The sequence below is a fragment of the Meriones unguiculatus genome, chromosome X (genome assembly GCF_030254825.1).
Source record: "Meriones unguiculatus strain TT.TT164.6M chromosome X, Bangor_MerUng_6.1, whole genome shotgun sequence".
Classification (NCBI taxonomy): domain Eukaryota; kingdom Metazoa; phylum Chordata; class Mammalia; order Rodentia; family Muridae; genus Meriones; species Meriones unguiculatus.
Genome location: NC_083369.1, coordinates 158511282 through 158526461, shown reverse-complemented (window position 1 = coordinate 158526461; position 15180 = coordinate 158511282). Strand labels below are relative to the sequence as shown.

General features: G+C 44.0%; 1 pseudogene; it reads right to left on the bottom strand.

Moving 5' to 3' along the window:
* Nucleotides 1–9282: 9282 nt before the first annotated feature.
* Nucleotides 9283–10221, bottom strand: LOC110544693 (mortality factor 4-like protein 2; annotated as a pseudogene).
* Between the last annotated feature and the right edge of the window lie 4959 nt (nucleotides 10222–15180).

Below are 15180 nucleotides of genomic sequence, written 5' to 3'. Positions count from 1 at the left end.
AAGAGGCTCAAGTACACAAAAAGGACATTTGCTCAACCATGTTTGTAGCAGCTTTATTTGTAATAGCCAGAAGCTGGAAACAACCCAGATGCCCCTCAACTGAAGAATGGATGCAGAAATTGTGGTATATCTACACAATGGAATATTACTCAGCAATGAAAAATAAGGAAATCATGAAATTTGCAGGTAAATGGTGGTATCTGGAAAGGATCATTCTGAGTGAGTTGTCTCAGAAGCAAAAAGACACACATGGTATATACTCACTCATATAGACATACAACATAGGACAAACCCACTAAAACCTGTACATCTAAAGAAACTAAGCAAGAGAGAGGACCCTAACTAAAACGTCCAATCCCCATCCAGAAAGGCAAAGAGGATGGACATCAGAAGAAGAAGAAAACAGGAAACAACCTAGGAACCTACCACAGAGCGCCTCTGAAAGCCTCTGCCCTTCAGACTATCAAAGCAGATGCTGAGCCGGATGGGCAACTGTTGGGCAGGTGAACGGAGTTTTAGGTAAGAACTGGGAAATAGTAAGAGCTGGAGAGGACAGGGTCTCCACAAGGAGACCAACAGAACAAGAAAATTTGAACATAGGGAACTTCCCAGAGACTCATACTCTAACCAAGGACTATTCATGGAGATAACCTAGAACCCCTGAACAGATGTAGCCCAGGGCAGTTCAGAGTCCAATTGGGTTACATAGTAATGTGAAGAGGGACTGCCTCTGACATAATCTGATTGGCCTGCTCTTTGATCACCTCCCTCTGGGGGGGGGGGAGCAGCCTTACCAGGCCACAGTAGAGGACAATACAGGCACTTTTGATGTGAACTGACAGACTAAGATCAGAAAGGAGAGGAGAACCTCCCCTATTAGTGGACTTGGGGAGTGGCATGCAAGTAGAGGGAGAAGGGAGGGTGGGATTGGGATGGGAGGAGGGAGGGGCTTATGGGGGGATGCAGAATGAATAAAGTGTAATTGATGAAAAATTTAAGAAAAAAGGGAAAAAAATAATTAAAAACCTTAAATGACTTTCAAAATTGGAGGAAAACATGGAGTTAGTCAATTGGCATGGAGCACGTCTCGCCCCTGGGGGCAATGGTCTCCTGAACCTACTCAGACCTCAGACACCACCACTGCTATTTCTAGAATTGACGCAGGATGTTCCAACGAGGGGTTAAGGCTTCTCATAATATTTCCTATAAGCCCACACCTGTTTGTCTATATCCCCCATTTTTATTCATTATTAGCCAGATAGAGCCAAGTAATTATGGTAATGATACTTGCTTTTTTGCCCAATGCTGGAATGCTGGTAAAGTTAGGTATGCCCTGGTTACTCGCATGCCTCACTGGGTGCCTGTGCCCATTGATGCCCCTCACGCTATGACTCTCTTCAGACAGAAAAGGGATCTTGGAACTACAGCCACCATTGTTACTACCATCTCATTGACGGCTGTTGGAGCTACCACCAGGGCATTAGCCATGAGTCATACTGGGCAGACTGCTCAGACCCTGAATAATCATTTAGCCAATGTAGCTCATGCCTTAGTTGTACATAAAGGAATTAATGCTCAACTAAAAGGAAGCTTGATGGTGTTCAATCAGAGGATTGACCTCTTGCAGGAGCAAATTGATACCCTATGGCAAATCGCTCAACCTGGCTGTCAATGAAAGTATGCTGGACTTTGTGTCACTAGCATACAACATGAGAATTTTTCCTGCGCTGCAAATCTGTCTAAACAATTGTCGAGCTATATTTTAGGTAATTGGACTGGAGAATTCGATACTACGATGGAGCAGCTGAGAGTGGCCATTGTCACAGTAAATTCTACAGGAGTGGACACAGGACTAGCCACAGGATTATCAACATGGATTGCTGCAGCCATGAATCATCTGAAGGAATGGGCGGGCATGGGAGTGTTAGCAGGCCTTCTGGTGTTGGTCTCCTTGGTTTGCCTGTGGTATATATGCAAGATTAGAGTCTCACAACAGTGTGATGCAGCCATGATCATTCAGGCCTTTACAGCCATTGAAGCAGGACATTCTCCCCAAGCATGGTTGGATACCATAAAAAGCTAAAATGATACGCTCAGGATGCGAGGCTAAGCACTGCACTCAGGGTCAGCCGCTTTGGACCCAGAGAAGAGCATGTCTGATTGCATGCGGGTTGATGCCCCAGGTCCCGCCTCTGAGAAAAAGGTATCGGACGGGTCTGATGCTCTTTGGGTGGATGACACCTAAATGAACATCTGTACAAAGTCCCAATTTATTTCTAATATCAGAGATCAGATCTCTACTCTTGTCTGATGCGTCTAAAACAAAAAGGGGGAACTGTAGAGAGCTGCGGAATGCTATGTCTTAAAGATGGAGCTGGTTTCCGCCTTCCACCTTCCCGATGGTGAGTGCTCTCTGTCACGAACAACTCCACATTTGGCTAAGGCCGAGGATCTGGCTTGCTTCCATGTATGTGGACCTATCTGCATTGCCCCCGTGGCACGCCTGGGTTGGCTACCCAGAGGCTATTTAAGCTGTGGGCTCGCTTTCCCCGGGGTCCGAGGATTGTTCAATGTTCCTGAATAAACTGCATTGAAAAAAAAAAAGAAATGGAAACAATGCAAATCTGAAAAAAAAAAAAAGAAAAAAGAAGAAGAGGCTGTGGTTTCCTCGAACGCCTCTATGGGGCCTGCAGTTACAGAGCTACGTCTTCTCATTCTGCTGCCATTGAGCACTGAGAACAAGAACAGTTTGCCCTGTGGCTTGAAATCTTGAAGGATACTGTATTTGTGCCATGCTGTGTCCTCAATCTTCTTCCTCAGTTATACCTAAATAAATCTTCACAGCAAGTTAAAAAAAAAAAAAAAAAAGATGAGAGAAAGGTCTAGGGCAGAGTGTGTGAAAGTCAAAAGCATGGAGTAAACAGTTATTCTAAGTGCTTGTATCTGTAAGGTTAGACTTTATTCTGTGGGACGTAGAGAATCATCAAGAGATTTCAAAAAGGAAGTGCCTGACTCATATTTTAATTTAAGACCACACAGTGATTGAAAGATAGCTTCAAGTGTACAAGAAAAAAAAAAATGCCCATTCTTTTAGAAAACTGTTGCTTTAAAGAATGTAACATGCAGAGTGGGAAGGAAATAGAGAAATGCTTATATATTTCCGAGATTTTTTTAAGGTAACACAGAAATATGAGGAATAATGAGAGAAATCAAGAAGTATTACATACCTAGCGCTATTGATTTCTTAAAGTAAACCTTGAATCAAATTGGTTTGGAAGATGTTAGCACTGCATTATAATATCCTTGAGGATAATTGCAAATGAGAATCTTTTGTTTGTTTATGAAACAGGATCTCACAATGTAGCCTTGGCTGGCCTGGAAGTTACTATATAGACGAGGCTGGCTTTTAACTCAGAGATCCATCTACCTCTCAGCTTTCTAAATGGAGGGATTAAGGGTGTGTGACACCATTCCAGGTCCTAAAAATTGGAATCTTAATATGAGATTCTAATGGAAATCAGGAGATGCTGAAAGAATAAAAAACCTCACAGAAGGAGCTGAGTAAGTGTTCTGGAATCAAGGGACTTTAAGTGATCTCAGCCATGGAAATTCATGAAGCTATACCAATTCTGTAGCTGAGACTCAGCTACAGTTGCAGATTTTGGATCTTTGCTCCATGACTGGCTTATCTTTCCTTCTCATTTGAAGCTCTGGGGAGGTATGATGCCTGCTGAGCTACTACACACTTTATTGCCTAGAGGTCTTCACGGTGTTACTATATGAGTTAGCAATCTTCACACAGGGTGCTAACATGTTGGATTAGTTACTTTTCTTAACACTGTGAGAAAATGAGTAGCAGAAACCACATGGGGTAGGATTGGTTTATTTCTGTTCATCTTTTTGAGGGTTACACAGTCCTCCATAGTGCGAAAGGCATGTTGGAGTTCTTGGAGGCAACAGTAATCTGAAGCTGCTTCCTTTGTCCTATGGATCAGGAAATAACACCTCTGATCCACCCTCAACCACTCACTTATTGCAACTCAATGGATACCACCTCTTAAAGGTTCCAACATACTTCCCTTATAGATCTCACAGCGAGGGACCAATTTTAAACACATGCTTGTGAAGGACAGTTCACAAGTAAAACCATGACACATGTGTTGGCTTAGATTGGATTGGGAGTAGTAATAAAATGCAGAGTATTGTGGCACCACACAGTCTGAGCCCTGCCTTCTTCCTTAGGGACAATGTGAGGACCTTCCTCCTGGGAAGGGTTTGTAAGTCATCTGAAGCCTGGGAAGAGGGATTACTGTTAGCACTGTTTTAGGACTTACCTTGAGGAGGTAAGTGAACTGACAGTGTTTTACTGTATGGAGGGAGAGAGCTATGGCAGAGGCAGAACATTAATGCATCATTAACAGGCAGATGGAGGCCCAAGAAGAAACTGTTTCAAGGTACCTGTGTGGAAAGGAGGGTAGTGTCATGGGACCTGAGCTGTGAAATTTCAAAAGGAGGAAGAGGTCCTGTATACAGTAGATAGTGTTGTGTGTAGTACATAGACCAAGAAAATTGATCACTGGTTTTGGAATAAGATCATTGTAGCCTTAAGGATAGCAGTCTGTATTTCATGATGGAAAAAAAACCCAAATGTCAGGAGTTGAAAGAATAAGTGGAGGTTCCAAGTAGAGAGGATGTGGCAGAGAGGGCATGCTTGAGGAACATAAAAAGATTATCTTTAAAAGATTAAGGGAAAAACATGTCTGTTTTTAATGACCAATATTTGGTTACATTTTGCCTAGGGCCAGATTCTAATATCATCAGGGTAGATGGAAATCCCACGTAATCAAGACTTTTGAAAGTAATGTGACAGCAGTTGTATTAGTTCTGCATCAGTTTAGTCTTCATTCAGTTTGTAAGGAAAACGGAAGTGATGTTTAAATTGGCATGAGACTATGATATTAGGCCAAGGTAAAATTGTTACTCAATACCAACCTTAATACAATACTGACAGGGACAATGGTTTATCACACGGAGGCACTGAACTTTGTGATAAAAGTGAGTAAATTTTGAGGACGTTGTGTTCTCACAGGGTGAGGTAAAATTCAAGAAGAAATTGCTAAAGATACTTAGTTTGAGGGCTGATGAGGTAAAGACCAGTAGCAGTCTTTGCAGAACACAGGTCCTGGAGAGGAGAAATAGACCATGGGAGGCAGGCTGGTGTGGACATGGATCACAATGGAATAGCAGAGTGGAGAGCTGACTTTGACTACATCTAATGGCCTCCCATTTCCTTTGAAAAATAAACTCTCCAAGCTTAAAAAGCTTAACATGAATGAAGACGAAGTGATGATCCTTTTAGAATAACTGAAACAGGTTGACTGAAGATTTCTGAATATAATGTAGGTAGCACTGAGAAAGACCAGGTGATGAACTCATGGCAGTGATCTTTTACCACATTGACTGATAGGGTAGTAGCAGGAAAAGTGGACTGTGATACTGATGAAAGGCCATGGCCATGGCTTTTCTGGTAAGGGGGGGTAGAAGGATAGGCTTATGAAGGAAATCAAGGGCATTTGGGGCATCTTAAGAGATTCTCGGGTAAGCTTGTCCTGGAAGAAGAAAAAAAAATCCCAAGGAAAGATTCAGAAAATTAGATGAACTTTAAAAGTGAAGTCTTCAGATAGTGTGTTCTATAAGAAGACAACAGGCATTTCTGCTGCAATGCCACAAATGCATTGTGGAGAAAACCTTGTTTTCCATACAACTGTGCAGTAGAAATAACAGGACCCTGGGAGTGTGAGGCTGGGGTAATTACTTAAGAGTGTGGAACTTTGTAACCACACAGCTATCACAGTTCTAATGATCTGCAAGCCTAGGTCAGTCCCCACTGGTGTTTGTGTTAGCATTGCACATGTCTGACTCTGCAGCCTTAGATTCTTCTTGAGGCTGTGTTCTGGACACCTACTTAAGTGAAATGAAAAGCCTCTTTCAAAACAAAACAACCCAAAACCCCAACAGGAAATACATGTGTTAGAATGGCTAAATTTTAACCATAACCTGAGAGTGTACCAGGTGTTGGTGTGGCTATCTAACAACAAAACCTCAAATTACTGTTATTGGGGATGCACAATGATATAGCCACTTTGGAGATGGTTGGCTGTACTAACACAGCAAACTATATGTTTATCCTACTTCCCATTAGCAGTATACCCAAATATTTACCTATCTCATCTGATTACCTAAACCTTCTCTGCTGGTCAATGTTTGCACCAAATTTACTGATGATCTTTAAAGTGGTAGCAACCAAGATATCTTTCAGTAAGTAGGGACAGATGGGATCAAGAGACCCAAGAAGTTTTATGTAATGGGATATGATCAACGACTAATGAAGTGAGCCCTCAGGTCATGCAGACATGTCGAATTTGAACTCTGTATTCCTAAGTGAAGGCAACCTGTCTAAGAGGACTAAGTAGAAAGGGTAAAAGAGTAGAGGTAGTGAAAAAATGTGGTTGTCCAAGAAATGGGATCAAATAGACTAAGTATAGAGAGTATTTTCAGACAGCAAAAATATCTTGTGTGCTTGTGGTACTGTAGTTGTGGATACATGGCATTGTGTCTTAGGCAAACCATTGAACTTTATAATACCAAGAACTGTAATGAACACAAATTTATAAAATCATTTAGGAGACAGGCAAAAACTCCAGGGTAGAATGGAGAATGTGATTTTGGTTTTTTACGTAGCGTTTCAATGTATTCTGGCTAAACGCCTTACTGCTGTGCTATATTCCTAGCCTGTTTTAATTTTTTGATACAGGGTCTATATAAGTTGCCCATGTAGTCATTGATTTTTCAAGCTGCCTCCTTCAGTAGACTAAGTAGCTGGGTGACAGGTCAACACTACCAGGCCCAGCTTGACAAAATAATCTAGGCACCTTCCACCCTTTCTCATTTTCTTTGTCCTCTCCACTCACCTTTCTCCTTTGTACTTTTTGATGCAGCAGCAGCTCTCACACTGTGAGTCACAACAGCTTTGGGGGTCAAATGAGTCTTTCACAGGAGTCACATATTAGATACCCTGTATATTTACTTTATGATTCATAAATGTAAGAAAAATACGGTTACAAAACAGCAATGAAATAATTTTATGGGTGGGGTTCACCACAACATGAGGAAATCTGTTCAAGTGTTTCAGAATTAGGAAGGTTGAGAATCACTGTGACAGGGCCTCATGTAGCCCAGGCTGTTCTTGAAGTCACTATGTGTAGATGAAAGCAACTTTGAATTCCTAATTTTCTGCTTCTAACTCCCAAGTGCTGAAATTGTAGATGTAAACCACTCTACTCAACTTGATAAAATAATCTTCATTGCTTAACATATTTGAAATATCCTCAGGGAAGGGGAGAAAGTATTGTCCTCAGTAACTTTGAATTAATGAATTCTAAGTGAAGGCAAAGCAAACTGTATTTTGAACTCTAGCTGATAAAAGTCACATCCTATGGGATTGTGGGCTAATTTTCTAATGCCAATTCTGATTCTGTTAACTTCCCATACTGCTGGACATATGTGCTGGAAGTGAATGGGTGAATCTGTACTCATATAGGAAACCTTCTTAACACCTCTAACCTGTTTCCCTTGTCTTGTTGCTCTGATGGCTTAACATAGTGGCATGCTGTGCACTTTAGGGATATACTTGTTAAAATATCAGATCTTTCTGTTTAAGGGCTTTCCATATTGCTAAGCTTTTAACATTTATCAGAGTATTGAGAAAAGCTGTGTTATAGACCAAGTGACATCTTGATTATGCTAGCACGATTCCTATATTTAAATGTAAGTGAACTAAGTCATAATTAATTAATATATTCTGTTGTAGTACAGGCCTGGTTAGGATTTAGTATTTCTGAGGTGGAATATTTGCAGGTAGTTGCCAAAATCTAGACTGTGGGTCTAGGAAGGAGTGCTTTAAGTGGGAGTAAAAAGCCCATGATTGGGGTGTCACCACAACATTAGGAACTGTATTAAAGGGTCATAGTTGTGTAAAGGTTGAACTGGCCTAGAGCATTGTATGTGTTATGCAAATACTCTACCACTGAGCTACACCTCCATCCCCTCTGTGATTTTTAAAATTTAATAATGAATCAACACATTTACTTTTTCACATTTACAGACTTTTCTAAAATGTTTTACAAGAGCATAATAAACAAAGGCTCTTAATTCTCCAGGAACCTAATTGTTTGAAAGATGTCTTTAAAAGCTGGGGAGAACTTGGACTGGACTCTGGAGGTAAGCAATGAAGGCAAAGGGACAGAATCATTGTGTGTGTGTGTGTGCTTTGAAATTTAGAAGCAATTTTATTTAAGATCTGAAATACGATTCCCAAAGTATCAACTTTTCAGAAAACTGTGGCTACAGAACAATGCATTGCCTCTATCATGTTAGAACGTGCATTAGACTCAAATACAGAAACCTGGAAACAAACCACACTCTTTCAACAATTTGAGCAATGATAGCATGAATGCCTAAGGTACAGCAAATAATGGATTTGCAGAGGATGGGCTGTTCACGTCAAGCACCACAAGAAATAAGAGCACAAATCCATGGGTTTTCAGGCATACACATTTAAGTTGAACCTTTGGCACTAGGAACCAGGGCATCTCACCATGTAGCATTAACACGTGTTAGGAAACTGTGTAGTGTCAAAAGGGATAGAACCACCAGTATCCAAGCAATGTCGTCAACTAGGCAATAAAATGTTCTACTGAATTTCTTCTTTGTCTAATTACTGCATACACTGGTAGCAACTGTTACATGAGGAAAGGTGTCAGGAGGCACTCCTTTTATTTCTTCTTACAACAGAACAGGAAACCAACCTAACATAGGCCCTGTTTTACACTGAAAGTTTTTTTTTTTTCAATGCAGTTTATTCAGGAACCTTGAACAATCCTCGGACCCTGGGGAAAGCCAGCCCACAGCTTAAATAGCCTCTGGTTAGCCAACCCAGGCGTGCCACGTGGGCAATGCAGATAGGTCCACATACATGGAAGCAAGGCAGATCCTCAGCCTTAGCCAAATGTGGAATTGTTCATGACAGAGAGCACTCACCATCGGGAAGGTGGAAGGTAGAAACCAGCTCCATCTTTAAGGCATAGCATTCTGCAGCTCTCTACAGTTTCCCCTTTTTGTTTTAGACACATCAGGCAAGATTAAAGAACATCAATTCTACACTGAAAGGACTAAACAAAAGTGTTTACAGAGAGCAGACAATGGCGAGTGGTCAGTAGACCTTCACAGGGCTTTGCGGTGATACTCAGCAGAAGCCACTTGGTAATCTCTGGCAGTAAACAGCGAAGCAGAATTCTTTGCCAGATGCTTAAGGAAATCATGCAAATAGCCCAGCAGTAATGACAGGCTTTTCTCATCGAGGGGCATATAGGCCAACATTGCCCCAATTCTCACAAATAATCTCAGTAGGTGTGGTGCCCCATAGATGTGCGACACTGGTGCATCAGGGTGAGCCAACAGGATCTCAGCATACTGGGGCCTTTCAAACTCGTAGAGCAGCTGAGTGCCCAGCATCACATTGAAATACTCTTTTATCCCGCCCACAACTTCATCAACTGCATACTCCATATTGTCAACGCTGGGACTTGGTACACTTGGCATACTCCTCAAGAATGGCATCTACATTCTCTTTAGCAGGGAGTTGGAACAACTGCTTCTGCCTAGTAACCAAGTCCCAGTCCTCCACCAGCCATGGCTTTAATTCTTCAGGAATCTTCACTTCCACTTCCACATCCACTCTGTTCTTCTTCAATGCCGCCTCACTCTCCACAGTGGCATCGGCTCGTGCCCTTTCCTTCTGTGGGGGCTGGGGCATTTCGCTGCTACTGCCACCATCTCCATTGCCAGGAGTCTTCTGCTGGTTCTTCCTTGTCTTCTGCACTGAACCAGAAGGTGGGTTCTCAGCAGGGCGACCCCCCTCCCATCATCCTGGAACAGCTGGTTCAAGATTCTCTTCCTGGTAACCAGCTGACTCCTTTCCTGAGGCAGCTCCTCTTATCTGATGTCTCTGCATGTTGCTTCGAATTGGTTTCTTAGAGTTGTCTTCTTCAGCAGGTTGTTGTCCACGAGTTTCAGAAGCCTGCTTTCTGGAACTCATTCAACCCTGTTTCTAGTCCATCCTACACTCTTCTTTCTTTCCCTTCCAAGGATTCCTAGCAATTTCCAGGGCAGAGGCTTACAGATCTCCTAGGGTGATCTGGAAGGATGAAGTGGGAATACAACCCTGTATTCTGCAAGCAGGAATGCAAACAGGTTTGGCAACCAGGGTCAGATCTCCCGATCATTTACTGCACAGCAAAGATAGCTTTTCTGAGGATGACCTGAGAGGAGAATCCAGTTCTTTGCAGCAGCTGACATGTGATCACTGCCGCTCCTCCAAACTTAAACAGGGGGAAAAGGTCACGTGATTCAGCTAGCCAGAAGAACAAGGGAGCAAAATCCATATGGAATGCTGAGCTAGCTGTTCTGTTGCTGAGTTCTAAGGATAAAACCCGAAGAGGTGGGCTGAGGCTAGCAACAACATTTTGGATGCTGCATTAAGACATCAGATCTCATTCTATAATCCTGTGGGCTATTTTCTTTTTCTTTGAGGCCAGAGTTTCTCTTTGAACGTACTGGACACCTGGCTGTCATGGAGTTCGCTTTGTAGACCAGGGTGGCCTCCAACTCATAGAGATCTGCCTGCCTCTGTGTTTGTAAATTTCTGACCAGTCTACATTACCTACCATTTGTGATCTCAACTTGTTATTAAGAGTTTAAAATTTCAAAGGCAGACCATGGCCTTAATCCCAGCATTTTGGAGACAAAGACAGGTAGATCTCTGATACTGAAGCCAGCATTTTCTACAGAGGGAGTTTGAGGACAGCCAGGGGGCTGTGGAGAGTCTGAGAGAGAGAGATAGAGACAGAGAGAGAGAGAGACAGAGAGAGAGAGAGAGAGAGAGAGAGAGAGAGAGAGAGACTTAGAAAGAAAGGGCAAGCTGAGGCAGTTGAACACATAAATCCAAGCACTCAGAGGAGACAGGCAACTCTTGAGCCTGGGATACACAAGGGATGGCATCTCAAAAGAAACCTAGAGTACTGAATAAGTGCTGAATCTTACAAATGAATTATGCAAAGACAGAAATAGAAGACCTACTACTATAATATTGTTCTTTATGTTGTAGCAATTAAAATGCCCCCCACAAAAATGATGTTATTGTATTCCAGTAACTATTGAATCAAGCATCATACCCTATTCATAAATATTCACGAGCTAGCAAAAGCATTAAACCTGGATAATGAAATTCTCCTGCTTTCAGATTTTCCTGGGACTCCTGGCCTAACATGGGTTAGGTCAAGGAGAGACTCCCTAAGATTGTATGCATTAGCCAGTGAGGACAACTTGAGTCATCTACATCACTAGGAGATTCAACACCCAAAAGAGGGTAAGAGTCTAACTTACTTTAGCAGATACAGCAAAAATTTAAGACTGCGGATGACTTAATTTCCAAACAGGAAAAAAAAAAGAAAAGAAAAGAAAAGAAAAGAAAAGAAAAGAAAAGAAAAATGAAAGGCAATGGGAGCTTGACCTGGAACAATTTTGAGACACTAATATTTTATTACCTACTCCTTTAATAAGGACCCCAAAAAATATCTCCTCAGGGCTAAAAGTGTATTCATCATTTCAAAAAATTGCCCCGTGGAAGGGTAATGAAAAAAGGATCACTACTATTCAGTTTCCCTCTCCTCACAAGTGTAGCACTGGCAAAGAGCAACAACCTGCTTCCCCCTCAGACTGCATTCAGTCCCAGCCTCTCAAAAGTATCTATGTCCAGAGCAGGGTGCGGGTTTCCTTCAAAATTAAACATTCACAGACAACAGGATCCTAATGGAAATGAAGAGTACTGCCTTGCTCGACCTCCTTAATCTCACTTGTAGGTTTCATATGGCGACCGAAAACAAGACACCTGTGGGGAGAGGCTAAGGGTCCGTGGGGAAAACTATGGCTTAGAGCAGCCAGGACCCTTTCTGGAGCTACATCCTGTTTGGGGGATTGCCATCCCCACCTGCAACATAAGAAACAGGGCTGACAGGCTGTTTCCTCCAAGCATCAACAGCTTTTACCACTGCTTTGGTTTCAAGACAGGGTCTTGCTGGGTACCTCTAGCTGGACTGCCAACCCGTGGCAATCCTCCTTTAGTAGAGTGCATGAGCTCCCATACCAAGGTGCAGTTCTGTTTAAAGTTTCTGGGATAGAGCAAGTCTATTCCCAATAAAAACATTTTTTTTTTCCAATAGTCTAACATACTGCTACATCTATCTCTTAAACAGACTGTTGCCTTAGGGGATAAAATAAATCATCACCATCCTTATCCTCCTAAAGCACACGCTCCAGAAATGGTAGTCGAACACCACAGAACTCACACCTCGAAAAAAAAAAAAAAGAAAAAAGAAAAAAAAAGCAATAAACGATAAACAAAAACAGCAGCCACGGTGGACATTTGACTAAGTTTTTCGAGAAGCAGTAAACAGTGAGTCCAGAGGAGCACAGAAGACTCAGAGGAGTCTCCATGGAAACAGACAGGAGGAGGATCATCGCCCTACCAAAAAGACGAGGCCCTAAATACCACCCTGCTTGGCTCAGAAGGCATTGTAGGCCTGTTTCCTCAAACCTTAGTCTCAGGCGTCCAGAAAAAAATGACTCACAACTCTGTGGTGTGTGAGAGTGACTTAGGCCTATGACTAATTTGGAGGAAAGTTTAGGCTGGGAGAACAAGCAGGCGGTGAGCACATCTCAGCACTCCGCGTCTGAGGCACCCAGGAATTCGGACTGAAAGGCAGGTTCACTGCTACCCCACTGGACAGTCCCAGGGCACAGGGCTCTGCGACCTCAATCTAGGGCTGCCCTCCCAGCCTCCCTGCCAGCATCTGGAAGACTGTGCTCAAGGCCAACCGGGAAGCTGGAGTGCTATTTCCAGGGATGCTCCGCCAGAGTCCTGACCCTGCCCTATGGAAGCCTACCACAACCCCGCTCCTACCGCCCCGCCCCTCACCCCCCACCATGGGTGTCCTGCGTGTCTTTTGGGCTGACTCCTGTCACTCACTGGCCGGCCCCGGGCAGCAGCGGGTGAACAAGGCACCGCACGGGAATTGGGGGCCACGGCGCGTCCAGGTTTGGGCCCGTGGCCCTGGCAGGCAGCACAGGCGGCTGAGGCCCACAGCAGTAGCAGCCCTACACTGACCGCTTGGTGCAGCTCCTGGCGCTGCCCACTGGGTAGGGATCAGCACCAAGAGGGCTGCCAGCTGCGGGGGCAGGGGCTGGGCATCCTGGTAACTGAGGACAGCAAAGAGCCCGCCCCTGACTGAGGTCTTGTCCAATCAACAGCCTCTCCTCCCGAAGAACAAACGAATTCTTCCCGCCGATTCGTCAGTGGGACCTGTCAGTCGGAGAGTGCTCGCCCAGCCCCCCTGCAGAATGCCTGGGGCACGTGACTGTGACGGAAGACTTGGCCCATGCACACCAGTCCCAGGTGTGCCCGTGGGCGAGCTTTTGCCTCCTAGCACCCTGGCAGGCTCGAGGATCCCACCTTGGTACTCTCACTCGAGCAACCCTTTCTGTTTCGAGCTGGCAGCACTTGTCCTCTCGCACACACTTAGGGATTGTCAAAGGTAGGGCATTTGTTTTCTTCACCGCCTCTGTCTGTGCTTGGGGTCGACTCGAGTTCCCTGGTGAGGAGGATACTGAGGCGCCCAAGAGAGGCTGAACCAAGGTCACACAGACTTAAGACTTGGTGCTGATAGGGTCCTCGCCTCTTCTCGCTCCAGGATTAAAGAGGGTTTTCTAAGCGTCTTCCAACAGTGCTTCTCCCCAGTCCAGAGGCACAGCCTTCTGGCCTCTTAACTTTTGCCCTCCTCTTCCCCACGTTAATTTTGCGTAGACTTAAATCTGCATGCGGCCCAAGTCTCAGCACATAGGGGCCCCCTTTTGCCCCAGAGCCCCGGAGCATCCCTTAAATTCCTAAGACACTTATCTTTTGCCCTATGCTCTCATGACTTGTCTCCATGGCAAACTAGAGTTCCCTGAATATGGCCATCCCTTGTTCTCCATAGTAGGCCCTGCAAAACCTGCACTCCCTGTGCAGGATCCGTACTGCTCCCTCCCCCAAAGTGACTCACAGACCACGGTTTGATGCAAAAGCAAGAGGCAGTTTATTCTGATCGCGATGGGGGTCGTCCCTTCAAAGCAGGAGACGACTCCAAGCATACAAAGCACAGAGTTTTTATTCCCAAAAAATCAGGCCTTTACATTGATTAGTTAGCAGAAAAGATAGCAGTTATGCGGTTGGCAGCTGTAGCGGGGAACTCACAGCTCCAAGGACAGTCCTCCCCTCTTCTCCCATCTCTAGGTTCTGTAGCAGGCCACTTACAGCTTCAAGGACAGTCCTCCCCTAAATTGCCTGACTTGCTCTTTCTTTTTAGCTGGCCCTTATTCAAGGTCCAGTTGTTTTTCTTTCTAATTTGGGATGGTCCCATTTCTCATTCCCCCCTTTTTCTTTGGCATAATTTTAACCCTAAAATTACAGGCTAGATTCAGCCTGCATCTCTAATTGCTGATACTGCTGTCTAAGCATAAGGACCTGAACGGTACTGATCCGTTCTCTCACTCAATTGACTAGCTTATTTAGAATGCAGGGGCCAAGAGTTACAATCAGGAGAAGAATTAGCAAAGGGCCTAGCAAGGTGGAGATTAAAGTGGTCATCCATGGAGAGGAATTAAACCATCCTTCAAACCATCCTAGGCTTTGGGCTCATTCTCGCTTTCTCTTTTCTAAGCCCTCTTTGACCTTATCTAGGGTCTCAGTGACAACTCCAGTACGGTCGACGTAGAAACAGCATTCTTCTTTTAGGGCCGCGCATAAACCTCCTTGTTGCAAAAACAATAAATCTAAGCCCCTTCTGTTTTGTAACACCATCTCTGATAATGACTGTAAGGAATCTTTGAGCTCTCTAATTGTGCTTTCTAATCTTTCTATGTCCTCATCAACAGCTGCCCTAAGCTCATTTAACCCGCTATGTCGGAGGGCTATAGCCGACACTCCAGCTGCTGTCCCTACTGCTCCTAGCCCGACCCCAAGCATTA